The sequence below is a fragment of the Lepidothrix coronata genome, unplaced genomic scaffold, assembly GCF_001604755.1.
Source record: "Lepidothrix coronata isolate B3197 unplaced genomic scaffold, Lepidothrix_coronata-1.0 Scaffold39, whole genome shotgun sequence".
Taxonomy (NCBI): Eukaryota; Metazoa; Chordata; class Aves; order Passeriformes; family Pipridae; genus Lepidothrix; species Lepidothrix coronata.
In genome coordinates, this window is record NW_016690219.1 from 6,040,549 (window position 1) to 6,055,228 (window position 14,680).

The following is a 14,680-nucleotide window of genomic DNA, read 5'->3' on the forward strand; positions in this document are numbered from 1 at the left end:
GGCAGGTTTTCCATGTTGTTGCTTGCTTGGTTTTCTATTGTTCATTATTTTTTTTCACCTGTAATTCACAATATTGGTGCCTATTGCTTTTCAAAGATTCACTTTACATCTTTATGAGTCGTTATAGAGGTGGCCTTCCAGTATCTGAAGGGAGCCTAGAGGAGAGATGGAGAGAGACTCTTTACAAGAGCACGGAGTGACAGGACAAGGGGGAATGGCTTCAAACTGAAAGAGAATAGGTTTAGATTAGATATTAGGAATAAATCCTTTACTGTGAGCATTGTGAGCCACTGGCACAGGTTGTCCGGAGAAGCTGTGGCTGCCCCATCCCTGAAATTGTTCAAGTCCAGGTCAAACAGGGCTTGGAGCAACCTGGGATAGTGGAAGGTGTCCCTGCTCATGGCACGGGGTGTAACTAGATGGTGTTTAAGGTCCCTTCCAACCCAAACCATTCCACGATTCTGTGATTATGACATCTAGAAGAATGAAGTAAAGTCAGCAGGAACTAGGGGGAGCTTAAACAGCAGCGCTCCACCATGAACGACTCAGTCTCTCTCAAGCACATACAGGTGGGGAAAGGTCATTAACACCTGTGTAGACAAGTGCAGACAGATGTAAACACATGAGCCAGCTGCTGCCTACAGTCTGATGGACACCACCATGATCTGAGATTGCATTTCCATGGCAGCCTGAACCAGTCTGGCTGTATCTATTAAAAAAGTCCATCATGAGTTGAGTACAGGCACGAGTCTTTGTCCCTTATCACTCTATGAATACACTTAGCAAAGCTGCCATGGTTTTGATCCAAGTCAACCAACACACCCAGTGCCTGGTGATAGTTCAAGGCTTGCAGGAAAGAAGGATTTGCATCAGCAAACTGTTGGGGTTTGTGTGTGGTAAGACACGGGAGCAATCAGTGTCTTGTCATGTGGCTGCAGAATAACTAAGGAATGGTTCTACCGATTTGTTAGTGTAGATATTCCTCAAACACTGGCTTGGATGGTTCTGTTCGGATCTCCCAGTCACATGCTGCTATCCACCTTGACTGAGGTAATCCAAATGTGGGATTGAGTGATCTGACTGAAAACTAGTCCAAGGCAAGAAACGTATCAATTTTAGCAACCAATGCCCATTGTTCACCACCTTTTCTCAGTGAAAGAAGAGAGAGGAGATCTGTGGACACAAGACTAGGGGAAAGAAGAGCACAGAATCAAAAATCATAAAATGGTTTTGGTTGGAAGGGACCTTAAAGTTCATCTCATTCTAACTCTCCTGCTGTGGGCAGGGAGACCTTCTGCTATCCCAGGTTGTTTCAAGCCCCATCCAACCTGGCCTTGAACATTCCCAGGATGGTATCACTCTGTACTTGGATTAATTTAGCCTTTTCTGGATCTGCTGCTTGACTAGAAGAACTGAACATCCACAAAGATGCCCTGGGAACTTACATGCACTGCATCAACAGGTGGCTTTATAAAGAATAAAACTTCCTTTGGACCATCTCTATCAGGCCCGGTAAAATCACACGCATTTTTATAGCCAGACAAGCAAAATTCTAAGTCTTAACTAAACTGCCTTACCCTTAAACAGGCTTCATTATTGCAAGGCTGCTTCAAGGGTTCAAGATCTGGCTGTGTATCTGTCTTCCAACAGATACTTCCAACTCTGTTGCACATACAAACAGAGATATAAAAACTAGTAATTTTAGAAATATATTCAAGTTCTGCTCTCACATATAAATACACCTAAATATGAACAAATTTTAACATATTTTTTAACTGTATTTATAAATGTAAATATACATCACAAGTATTTAAAACATCAGGATTAAAATCTTTCCTTAAGCAAACTGCCTCCCACTGAAAGGACACCAAGAGAATGATGGGGAAATGGGAAGCATTTGAAATGGAGGGTTTGAGTCCCTTAGTTTGTCATATTTAAATGACAATACCATCAAAATACAGCAAATTAAAATATCCAGGTGTTCTAAGAAACTGTTGTGCTCACAGGAGAAGAAGTAGCAGAAGTGAACAGATAACTATTGGAAGAAAAAAAATGTTATTACTCATTTATTATTACTATTAATTACAAATGCTACTACATCCTGCTACTAATTTATAGCAGTCATATACAAGTGCAGAATTAAATCAGTACATTCAAAATATCAGAGCAGAAAAAACAGCCTTATTTTTAGCTTATTCTACAAATACATCTCTGATGTTCCCACTTGTCCCCTTCCCTCATCTTTTGGAAATAAATAAATAAATAGATTCACATATACTTAGATTTTTAGGCCAGAAGGGACCATTACAATCATCTTGGTTGTTTCTTTCCCAAAAAGAGACCTTATAATTTTATTCTTATGTCTGACCCATAACTTCTGGGTTACCCTGTACCCTTTCAAGCTGCATATTTTTCTGATTTAAGCACTTCAAGAAACACAGAATCTCCTATATCCCTGGGTGAGTTGATTTGATAGTTAATTATGATCATTGATAAGCATTTTGCTGTTGTTTCCAATCTGAAATCATGTAGATCCAACTCCACAAAATGAGATTTTGGGCATCATTTTCTGCCAAATCACAGAGCCCTCAGCCCTCTATAAATAAGTCAAGCCCATCTGTAAAAGCTTTGGCCTCCTCTTTTAGTTTCTAAAATCACATTAATTTTGTCAGGCTATTCAATCAGTCTTTTGATTTTACAACATCCAACAGTCTTTGAGTAGTAAAGGAGTCAATTTTTTCCAGAGAGTTTGTGGAAAATGTTCAAGGTCAGATTGGACAGGGGCTGAGGCAACCTGGGGCAGTGGAAGGTGTCCCTGCCCATGGCAGGGGGTTGGCACTACATGCTCTTTATGGTCTTTTCCAACCCAAACCATTCTATGATTCCATGACTCAATCTCCAAAATATTTAGAAATCCATGAAAACTCACCTGTACCTTACCCGCAAAAACACTTTGCCTACAAAGTTTTTAAGGATTTTGACAGCTGTGAAAGCCATCACATAAATGTGCATCGTTGCACTGCCATTATTACTGTGCCATCAGTTTGTCTTTGGCCTTTTGGAATAGTTTCAGCGTGCTCTAGCTCTTGCAGTTTAATTTCTTTTCTTTAACACCCCCATTGAACAAAGGAAGTGTGGGGACATTAAAAATTAAGACTGTTTTTTCTGTATTATCACTGTTATTGCTGCAGGTTCATAGATTACTCCATTATGGCTCCAATTCATTACAATGAGAGCCAAGAACAGGCAGAAATAGCAGGTGGCATCTGTGTAAAGCAGGACATGGAGTACTCCTTGCTGAGCAAAGATACTCAAGGAAAGGTAGTTGTTAGGTGGTGGCCTGATCCTACTGGGTGGACTGTTGTACCTTTAATGGGCTTTAATGGGGTTTGCTGCCTGTGTGCTTGGGAAAGATTCCATCTTCAGTTCCTGCTCACACCAGAGCTGTAAGAAATGGGGAGCAGAAGGTAAAGAAAGAGTGATTAAGCATTGGAGTAGCTGACCATGGAAGTGGTGGAGTCACCATCCCTGGAATTGTTCAAAAACCGTCTTCTGGCATCTTCTGAACCTTTGCTCAGTACAAAGACCACAGAAAGAAAATGTTTAGATATTTAAAAAAAGTTTACCTTGAAGGCTCTTATGGAGTGAAAAACTCCTTTTATAATCAGTTCTTTCTCATCCTTCCCCTAAAATAAGGGAAAAGGAAAGGCTGTGTAATGAACTTGAACCTAAGATTTTGAGATTTCATGGAAAAAACAACCAAGTCTTTTCTTTGCTTGAGACCCACTGAGAAAAAAATCACTTTTGGGAAGATCATTCACACCACATGAATTAAAAAACACATAAAAATTTTTGCAGAATGACAACTGTTGATACCAATTTCAACACGTCTGTAAAATCCAGATCCAAGTACAACTAGTGTGAGAAAAGTCTTCACCATTTCCACCACAGAAAAGATTATTCTTCTCTTACTTTAGCAATTGAAATGTTACATATTTCATTTAAGTTAGTCTTTTGGAGATGAGGCAAACATCCTCACAGGGTTGTTTGCCCATCCTAAAATAAATTTCTGAAAGGGATAAGGTAAAACAGTCTCTGGAGAAACATTTCTTTTACCTTTTCAATAGCAGGAGCCTAATTAGAGAGTCTAATTTAGCCTAAATGGCTAAACTAGCAGAAATGAATCTCATATCTAGCTCTGCACATTCAATGGTGACTTAAATCTCTGTATCTGACCTCAGATCTGGTTGCAGATCAGGCTGAAGTCATTCACTGGTTGGAATCAGTAGTATTAATAATATTCAGTATTATTATGTGTTATATAACAATAACAATAATGGTTAATTTTTAAGGGGACTGTTGTTGGAAACTAGTGAGAAAAACCAAACCATTAGTAACAGAAAAACTATAAGAATTATTTTACAGAAGGCAACCCCAGCTGAAAAACAACTCAATGCAGCTGAACAAAGAACACTTACAAGATTCAGGCTGGCCCCAGTGCAAATTATATGATAGCATCTTCTGATTACTGTGTGTCTGACACAGTTTTAGCCTAGGATACAATCTGTCATGCTGGATTGCCACTGTGTGTTCTACACCAGGGAAAAATATATATCAGTAAAATTTACCATCTGTGTCATTATGTGACTACATAAATCTCAATCTCAGCATATTTGTTAGTTTTAATTCCCAGATATAATTTTTTCCTCACTAAAGCTGTTATTCATATCAGCCTGTATTGTATAAACCATACTAAGTCTTTAGGGGTCTCTTCTTCAGATGCTGGAAAAAATCTAAGACCTGTATTATTTGTAAACTCCAAGTCAGGGAGTGCAAAACTTTTATGTTTTGGGTTTTTTTAAAGTCCATCCTTACAATTAAAACTGACACCAGAAGGTTAAGGATCACCGCTATGGTGGGTTAAAGCTTAGCTGCTAATCACTCCCTCCCTCTCTCCCTCTCATTATGTCAGGGTTTCTGATGGGTTTCCATTCCACAAACACCATTTGATTAACCTTACCCATGCTCTAACACCTACCTGTGAAGAGATACGGGCTTCAACAGGAGGAATGTGGAAAAGTCAGTGGAGGTTTAATTGGATTAATCCCTGTGTTCTACATCTACACTGGCAACTTTCGTGACAGCTCAGCTAACACGATAATGTGCAACAAAGGGATCTGGTATTCGGCAGGGTCCCACACCTTAGCTGGGGGGGATGCACCTGGGGAAGCTCCACTATGAAACAGAATAACAGGCAGCTGACAACAGCCCTGCTCTGATATTGTCACAAATTGCTGCATCTGAAGAGCATTTCATTTTTTGGTGGAACTCATACTCCGTTTTCAGTGGTTCAAAGGAAGGGTTTTCAGCTGCAAGCTCCTGCCAGGCATGAGCTCTGCACTGCACCTTTTTTCCTTCCATGGGAAAAGGAAAATGCCGCTAAGAGGTGGTCTGAGGGTGCTGGCACAGTGTCTGTGAGAGCAAGAGGAGGTGGAGGTAAGGAGCAATGCTGAACAAGCCAGCATTATTCTGGGAAAAACACCTGTCCCACTGGTTCCCAGGGAGCAATACAGATGTGGCCACACTGGATGGAGAAGGGAATGCCACCATGGATTCCAGCTGGGACTTTGTCCCACACCCACAGGCAGGAGGAAGAGCCCGGCACACATAAATAGTACAGACCAGTGTTCCTACAGATATGAGCTGGGTGGATGGGAAACCTCTGCCACAGGTGCAGCCCTGTCTCGTGGTGTGACAAAGAATGCATCTTACCCTGCTATGGACCTCTTAATCCCAGATATTTTTCTCCTTAAAGCCAGCCCTTAATGAAGATATACCTGTGCTGGTCTCCTTGACCTTTGCAAAATCTCCTGACAGTATACCTACACAGTACAGGTTTCTTGAAGTTCTCTCCTTTCCTGAAGGCATGGGACTCAACTCCAGATTAAGCCTGCCACTTGACTGACTACCTGTCTGCTTCTGATCCTTCTAAATGGATTGGCTCATTTTACTTCAAAAAGTGATGACTCCATCAAAACACAGTGTCCAGTTTTATTCCAGCCCATCGCAGACCAATCCGAACAGCCTGATAAAAGCTAAGTAGAGTAATTTAAATGACCTGATTTCATTGTCCCACATGTATTATAGATTTCAACTTCCTAGACTCTGATGAAGTGCATATTCCTCTGTCCTGAAAAGATTCCCTAAACAGTTTTATGCTCTACTGGCAGCTATGAATAGTTATGATATACCCCATTCATCAAGTCCAGAGGGGGTGAGATTCATTTATCTCACTTTTTGAAATGGAAATATTACATATAAAGAGGAATTGTGGTCCTTCTGTATGGTCGACACATGTCTGGATGCCCTAGAACATCTGCTGGCAACTATAGGATAGGAATATGGGAGACTTCATGCTTCTGGACAAAGAACTGAAGGCCAGAAGGGGCATCATCTTCTTGACTTTCTTGATCTGGTTGCTTAACTTTACTTCCTTTGCCTTTTCTACCTGAATGCCAACCGTTGTGGATGATATTGGGAGTCACCAAGGATCCAGGTAGTAGCTCTAAAGGAGGTAAAATATGAATCATGTCTAAGCACAGTTGTGTCTTCTTGCTATTCCATGAAGCACTTTCTAAAAGATGAAAGAGGGAAAAACACAGACATTGAAAACAGATCTCTCTCCACTCCTGGATCTCAATCCATGTTCCTCTCTGAGAGTCAATGAAGTGGTTGGGTACTGTATTAACAAGTTAACTATAAGTTAACCAGTGCCAGGACCAGTTCTTTGAATACATTTCTATTATTAGTTTCTTTTAACCTCCAAAAGAAGATGTACCCACTGTAAAAAAAAAAAAAAGTCTCTTGCTTGTGTTAATTCCCAAATGGTGTCCAGGAATGGTTTAGAAGAAGTTCAATCACACGAGTTAAAAGTAGAAAAGGCAGCAAACTACCATTTTAGCAGGAAGGACCAAGATGCTTTTCCCATGTTCATATATTAGCACTTTTTTACTTCCTAGTGTAGATGCAGCTGTATATTCACTGTCATATCATGACCCACTCATGTCTATAAAGCATCACTGCACATAATTCCCAGCTCATGTGAGTCTCAATCTCATAAGGGCAGCTGTGCCTATTGTTATAATATACTGAAGAGAAGGTTGTTGTGTTCTATAAGACAGGTCTGAATCCTCCAGCCTAGAAAAGACATCAAGATTCTTTCAGCTCTGTGCCCCTGCTACTTTCTTAGCTTTAGTGAGCCTTTCATGGTCTCTGCTTTTGTGTCCTTTGGGACTTTCTCAGTCTTTTCTCCAGCAGTTCTTCAGTTCCTGCCTCAGAGCTTTTTTGTAATAACTTCTTACCTGAGAGTGTCTGTTTTGCTTCTTTTGGACACACACACACAAAAATACATATTAGAACAGAAATTTGTGCTGTCAGCTTGAAGTAAGGCATAGAATATCAATCATAAATTCATAAGATAGTTCAGATTGAAACTAACTTCTGGATATCATATAGTCCAGCCAACCATCAGCACAAGTCCAGCTACTTGGTTGGTTTGGATCAGGTCCAGTCCTTGTGTCTCAGGTAGTTCTTTACCCAGACTAATTCTCGTGGGTATCCACTCTTTGTGTTAGAACATAAAAGCATGTGAGGCATTTGCCCCACGACAGGAGTTTATTGAAGAAGTTGGTGAATTAGTAACACTGATCAATACTGAGAGAGAAGACAGGACTTTCTGACAGGAGAATCACAACCATCAGCCTTACATATGGATTTGGGTATATGTGAATTTGAAGACTGATTTACTGCACAATGAATTGAGACTGGAACTACAGTGGAAAAAAGGTGGAGGTGGTGGGTAGAAGATGCTGGCAATACCTTTCAGTACACATGAGACAACTGCTTTCAACACCTGCACTCCCAAGCTTGGATCTCCAGTATACCAAAGGTTTTGATCTTCAGACCATGACAGAAGGTGTCCATTTTCACTCCTCCTCCGAAGAAAAGTGACTGGTTTTATAGGGTTGAAGGGGGTTTGTATTTTGCTGGCTTATTTGTTTGATTGACCTTTTAACCTGTGCACTAATTGCAAGGGGAAACAGAGAGATTTCCCAGCAAGATGAGTTTGGACAGAAATCCTGAACCAAACTATAGCAGTAGTAATAACTCTGAGTTTACAGACATCCAGAAATTATGAGCACATTGCACTTTTGGGAAATGTATTAGGTGAGGGATAGCTTGTGTCCCTGGGGTAAGTGTTCTGCCTCTTTGGTGACCCATAACTCAGGAGTGTGCCAGGCATTAGCACTTTGCAAAACATCTTCATTCTTCATGAACCCATAGCATTCAGAGTATCTTTCTTACTCGGCAGTGATTTGAGTCATTTTATTTTAAACACTAACTTGACATGGTCAGGATCACAGATGAGGGGAAAAAAAGAAAAGCAAGGCGGTGGAAGTGTATCTAATTTTTTATTAAATATATCACTGCTGCAATCTGACTTGTTGTACTGTAAGGGGAAATTACACACCATAAAACAGTCCAGAGAATGGATCTGATGCATAATACAGGAGCCTGCCTGGAGAAGAATCCATGTCACATAAAGCTGTAAATACATACATACAAATTCAGACACGTGGGCACATTGGGAAAACAGATTTTTGCACTGTATGTGTTGAATGAAAAAAAGGGAAACACATTGATATGGCTTTTTTATTTGCCTTAATCTCTGTTTGCCAATATCAGAAGGCATCCCCTTGCCTTTATTATGACAGTCACTAAAACATTAAAACAGAGAAGTGTCTTCTGTTGATACACAGGAACACCCTGAAACTGTTTCTGTTCCAGGGAAACAAGTCAGTTGTTTTTTAGCATTTAAAGCTACTTTACCAACCTTTCTGATTTAGGCCAAGGTGCCAGAAAAAAAAAAGGACTTCAAAGAAACCCCAGTATTACTTTAGGTTCTGAGGGAATGTAAGCAATTTTTATGTTCACACATCAAACAGTCTTAGGACGATTTCTCCATATAAAGCATATAACATATTATATATGTTATTTTATCTATCTATCTATATGTATAGATATATATGATAGAATATTTCTCAGGATTTTCAGAATTTGATCTGAAAGGAAGTTTTTCTTAGAAAGACCTCAATATTATCAGTGAATAATGAAATATTTAATATTTTTATTTTTTGAGATGGTGTGCACTTGTGAGGAAAAATCTATAAACTGAAAATATAGTACCTTAATTTTTTTCTAACTTAGAAGAATCTTCAATTTAAAATAATATATAATTTTTTTTTACAGCTTTTAAATCAATGCAATTGATCAGAAATGAAATTTTTGTTTGTTTATTTAAGTAAAAGAGTTCAGTTTGGTCAGCTCTTATATAAAGAGCACCTTTTCTTTTTATTATCTCTCTATATTTTTCTTAGACATTTTCCTTTGTGCCAGCAAACTGCCAGCCCTAAGTAACCTATTTGATGCTTTGACCTTTGCATAGTTCTCCCACTTTTCAAAACTTTTCAATGATTGAATTATTTTTATTCTTGAATTGTTAAAATATTATTACTGCTAAACTGTATATTGCTGAATTAAAACCTTAATATTTGAAGATTCTGTGACTTGCCCAAAACGACTAGGAAATATAAAGTATTCAGTGATAAGGTCCTTAAATTCTCCTTTTGCATTATACATCATAGTTTATCTATCAGATCAAGGTGTCACAGCTTGGTATCAGTAATTAACACCAAGGTTTCAACAATTAACAAAAATTTGCCATTTTTTTTCCCTGCAAAAATTTTCCTCAAGCATTTTTACCTCTAAATGTACTCCTAAGAGTTGTCTGTCTTGAGACAGAAAACAAACCGAAGCAAAGCAAAAACAACAAAACAAGCTTGTTTTGACAGCAGAAAACAACATTTTTTTTTTTATTATTCAATGAGATGAATATTTTCCATAAACATTCTCACTTTGAACAAAGAGCCAATTTCCATTCAAAGCTCTTTAAAGGGAAAATGTTCAGAGCAGGCTGAGCAGCCTTAGGTGACTGTGTTTCACTGATGGGTGAAGGGAATGCTTAAGAGATGTCATGTTCATAAAGCTTTACAGGATCCTTGGGAAAGGCAGCCACTTCCTAAATATTAGGGGCTAATGTTTAATATTATTTTATCTTTGCCTTTTTCCCTTCCTTGTTATAAATCAGAGCCCTACAGAAGGAATGTGCACTTGTATGTGAAAACTACTGGGTTCAGATCATGCTGGGACTGTGCAGAAATGGAATATCTCAATTTATCTATGAAGAGATAAACACGAGCTGGATAGATCAGTTATGACACTGTCATATCAACAGCAATCAAGGGGCAGCAGAAGATAGAGGATCTTTAATTTTAAGTGATTAATTTTAATGGCATGCAGACTCCCATTAATCTTTACACTGCCTGTCAGCCCTGGCCTTAATCCCACAAGTGCTAAAGTTCATCTCTAGTTTACTCACAGAGGCAGGATAGCTGGGGCTGGGTGCAGAGAGCACAGAGCTCTGCTCAGCAAAGTTTATCACCTGAAGAAAAGCCAATCAGCCTTATCCCTTTTAAGAAAATCAACTTATTTTCTGACACAGTGGGGATCAAGGATTCCTGGTTTATGTGATCCACACAGCAGTTATTTTCTATTCCAGTAGGATAAAATTTACTGGGATATAGATTTGCAGAGCAATTTCCTGGTCACAGTGTCAGTATCTTCTGGACTCTACGTTGATATCACTAACCACAATGCTAATTTTGTTGCAATGAAATTAACTGTGTAAAATTACAAAAGAACAAGCTACAAGAAACTATATGTAAAGTGTAAATACAGTGTAAGAAGTATGATATGTCACATTCTTCTCCAGCTCTGGCTGGATGCATTATACTAAACCCTATTAAAAGCCCAGTTTTCAAAACCTGAACCAAGAGAGTAAACCCACATTTTTTGCTCGTGTACTCTTCTTTAGCACCAGTTTCTGGAACTGGCTTGTTTTACCAATGAACCATTTTGTCTGTCAGCTTAGATTAGGTCAAATTAGTTCTCATTTCAATAACTGACAAAGATCATCTTTGACAACATCAGTGACCTCACATGTCCTGACAAGGGCACATAGTCAAAGTCTATAGGAAAGGAAGAAAAGTTTTATAAATTGTGTGCCAGAGGAATGTCAGTATTAAACTAACACTTAAGTTCTTCTTTGGGTATACAAAGCCCAGAATGAGAGCTTTGTGTTTTCAGTTGCACTTCACAATTGTTTTGGAAGATTAATAGACAGATAGACAGACAGACAGAGACAAGAAGCAGGCAGGCAGGCAAAGATGAGCTAAATAGGAAAACAAGTAATAAATTCATTATCTATTGTTGCAAATGTCCTACAAATCCAGGATTGTAATTATTTTAAATTTTTTCCATTACTAACACAAAATTCAGGTCTATTATTCTAATAAAAAAATCTTAATAAAACCAGCTTAGGCACCTCCTAATTCAATCCTGTCATATGGTGGAACAAGACACAGTCTGGAAATTATAGATGCATACAGATATTTTTCTCACTTGGGGAATTTATTATAGCTATGGTACATATTCTTTAAGTGAAGCACCTCAGTTTCTTCACTAAACCAAAATGACGGGAGGTTTTTTGCAAGGTGAAACCCGTCTCGTGCACGTGAGAAATGCCCTTCTGGAGAGTTCCAAAGAAGTTTGTGTCACATCTGTGGTACAAAAGCCTTTGTGCAGGACCCATTCATGAGGGGTAAATGTCATTTCCAATAGAGTAAGTTGTTCAAGGAGGCAGAGGAATGCCTATCATTCCTGTTTCTCTTGACTAGACCTGACATTCATCTGGTGGTGTCAGGGATGGTTTAAGGATAGTGAAATGCATCTTCTGTCCTCTCATCATTCAAAGAAACAAAATGCCTGATAATCCTTTAGCCAAGAAGACGTGGTTTAACCAGCAAACATGATAGAAGCCCTCAAAATAGGAAGATTTTAAGACAAAGGAATTTCTTATCTCTCAGTGAAAATTAACTTTTTTTTTCCCCTTCTGAAACAACTGAGGTCTCCAAAATTTTTAACTCTTAATACTCAATTCTTTATCTTTTTGTGCTTTACATATCCCATCCTATTGTTTCAGGATATATGAAGGAGTTGCTATTTCCACTACTAAGACATGGCTATCTCAGGATGGAACAAACCAATTGTGTTCAATAGAGGGAAAAATTCTTTAAAAATAAAAATTTATCTGAAAAAGATGATATTATATCTAACAGAAGCTTCAGGATCAGTTGTATATCCTTAAATTCTCCAGGAATTCTCCACCTTCTCTTGTTTTCTCTGAAATCTGAAAACCAAGCATTTAAAGATTTCACATATAGCTCAGAAATGTTGTTACATAATTAAAGGTTAATTATTTTTAAAGGAGAATTAAAGATATGGATCTACTTGCATGAATATATGTAAATTTTATGGATGTATTGTATCATGCAGTGCATAACACAAAATACAGTCAAATTTCAGTATGGCTATGGAGAGATGAGTCTATTTTGTGTTCAAGATCAGGTTTGCATAGATTGATTTAGTAGTGCCTTTCTAATTTAACTATGTCACTTTTTCCTGACACCCCAGACAACTGTGTCTGATTTCTAGTTTGCATATAATTGTCATATATCCTAGAATTCAGCTTGACAATTCTCTGATCATGAGCCTGGATATCTTTAATGTTATGAACTTGGATCTTAATAATATTAAGATAAAATTAATATTCCAGAACTGGTTGCATGAATATTTTATGTTCTGCTCAGTATTTGGCATGGCTCCTACTGGTGGAGATCCAATTTCTCTCCACCTTTGAACAAGCATCCAAGACAAGGTTACGAGCTGACACATCCCTGGAAATGTTTATGGGGCTGGGAGCAACCTGGGATAGTGGAAGGTGTCCCTGCCCATGGCAAGGGGTTGGAACCAGATGATCTTCAAAGTCCCATCCAACTCAAACTATTTTGTGATCCTATGATTTACCACCTTATATGCCATTGAATATTGCAAGAACAACTGCAAAAACCCCAAGAAAGTAGTTGTAATATACAGAGCTCCACATTCCTTTCAGTTGCTGCTTTCAATTTGCTGTGAATTTACCTTTTTTTGTTTGTTTTTATTTTTACCTTTATCCTCCAAAATGCATGTAGCAACTAGAAAAATGTTGACATGTAAATTATTAATTAGGCTAAATCACTTATCAGATTTTGATACATTTGAAGATTCATTTCCTTTCCCCAATTAACCCATTAACCCCTCATCTACCATTTCATTAAGTAAACGGGAGGGCTGTGTAAACCAGTTAATATTTATTAAGTGTTATGCCAATTAGTAAGGAATATATTTTTCCTAGGCAAGGGCCAAACAGCCCTCCAGTCCTTTTTTTCTTTTTTGTATACACTTGTTTTTTTTTTAATTTGGATAGTGAAAATGGCAGGTGTTGAAGGCTAAGGGTTGTATGCAATTGGAGGATGTTCAAGTCTACTGATTAGGTGATCACTTCAGATGGAAACTCTCAGTAGAAGGAGGGATTCCTTCCTTTTGGTCAGTCTATAAAATGTCTTTTTGGTACTAATGTACTCGCTAAACTTCACTGCAGAAATGCACATCAACAACATCTATTTATCCCAAACGGGCACATTTCGAAATTATGATCTTCACAATAAAGGCATGTACACAAAATATTGCACAAAAGGGCTCACTGCCTCTGACAAAGATCAAATAAAACTTGGTTGGTTGATCTGTCCATGCCTATAGGGTATTAGTGATTATAATATTGCGCTTTAATGGACTATGGACCCAATTTACATAACATTTACATGTCATCTACATACTTTATGGAATAAAAACCTAGTGATTCAGAGAGAAAAAAATATCTAACACGTGCAGATATACTCTTCAAACTGATTTCTTCTTCACTTTTCAGCAGGAAGATGAGTTTTGACTTCACCCATTCCATCTGGAACCCAGATCCAGAGCAGAGAGATCATTGCTGTGCCCCTGCCAATACTCAGAGTGGGACAATGGCCATTAAATGCCCATCAAACCCAATGAGCATTTCGCTTTCAAGTAAATGGCTTTTTAAATAAAAATGTAAATGCATTAAATTGTTCCCTTTTTTGAGACATTTCTACTTTTCTGTGTTTCTCAACCTGGGGAATCCTTGGCATGGCCAGATACAGAGATTTTTAAACCTCCTCACAGCGGTCCTGCACTTTTGTTCTGCATTTTGGGACAATGTCATCCCCACTCCAGACACAGTGCAGACTTTCTGCACACAGCTGCCAATCACAGAGAACATTTAAAAATATCTGTTCAAGAGAGAAATGTAAAGAAACCCTTTATTAAGTTCCTGGCATGTCTTTCCTGGCATGTCTTTCTCATTTAAAGCTTGGGAAGGAATGCCCAAATGTCTTAAAATGCTGAGATGTTAAGTAATGTCCTGGTGGTGGCTGAGTTGACTGCCTTGGCCCCTGGAGGGCTGAAGCATGAGAGGAATCCACAGAAGGTACACAGAAGCATTGCAAGGCTATTGTGTCTGTGAGCTAAAAACCAAAAGGTACCTCAGGGCACAGTTTTATGTTTTAATCAGCCTGTGCATCTATAATAACTCTGATAA

At 38.4% G+C, this 14,680-nt stretch overlaps 1 long non-coding RNA gene across 1 annotated transcript; it reads left to right on the forward strand.

Annotated features, from left to right (window-relative positions):
* Window positions 1-488: 488 nt before the first annotated feature.
* LOC108496382 lies at window positions 489-14,130 on the forward strand. The gene is made up of 3 exons (XR_001874437.1): window positions 489-569; window positions 8,907-8,973; window positions 13,988-14,130. It is a non-coding gene; the product is annotated as an uncharacterized LOC108496382 (long non-coding RNA).
* Window positions 14,131-14,680: the final 550 nt, after the last annotated feature.